The sequence below is a fragment of the Micromonas pusilla genome, assembly GCF_000151265.4.
Source record: "Micromonas pusilla CCMP1545 genomic scaffold MICPUCscaffold_16, whole genome shotgun sequence".
In the NCBI taxonomy this organism is placed as follows: Eukaryota; Viridiplantae; Chlorophyta; class Mamiellophyceae; order Mamiellales; family Mamiellaceae; genus Micromonas; species Micromonas pusilla.
This window is the reverse complement of record NW_003315897.1, coordinates 1-754: the sequence shown is the minus strand read 5'-3', so window position 1 is coordinate 754 and position 754 is coordinate 1.

Genomic DNA, 754 nt, shown 5'->3' with positions numbered 1-754 from the left:
ATCTCGACGCGCGCGCGTCCAGCGAGCTGCGTCCAGAGCGTCCGCGCGTAGTGCGCGTAGAACGCCGGGACGCCGGGGTTGCCGGGGATGACGACGACGTCGAGGACGGACGCGGGAGGGACCGACGCGTCGGGGCGAAGGACGACGACCTCGATCGGGACCGAGGAGGAGGAGGAGGAGGAGGAACCATCACCGTCAGGGCGCGCGACGCGATGCACCTTCGCGATCGCGCGCGGGTTCGACGGCGAGCTCGAGCTCAACGCGCGCGCGCGCGTCGTCGGCGGCGTCGACCCATCGCCGCCGACGCGGCGGCGACGGCTCATCGGAGCGGCGCGCGACGCGGGAGACGGCGCGACGCGTCGAGGAGACGGCGCGACGCCGACGCCCCCGCGCATCGTCGTCTGAGGATGATGCGACGCGTTCCAGAACGAGGTTTTGGTTTACACCAACCGGTCGTTCAGTCGCTTCCGTCGCACCAGGGTTTAGGGTTTAGGGTTTAGGGTTTAGGGTTTAGGGTTTAGGGTTTAGGGTTTAGGGTTTAGGGTTTAGGGTTTAGGGTTTAGGGTTTAGGGTTTAGGGTTTAGGGTTTAGGGTTTAGGGTTTAGGGTTTAGGGTTTAGGGTTTAGGGTTTAGGGTTTAGGGTTTAGGGTTTAGGGTTTAGGGTTTAGGGTTTAGGGTTTAGGGTTTAGGGTTTAGGGTTTAGGGTTTAGGGTTTAGGGTTTAGGGTTTAGGGTTTAGGGTTTAGGGTTTAGGG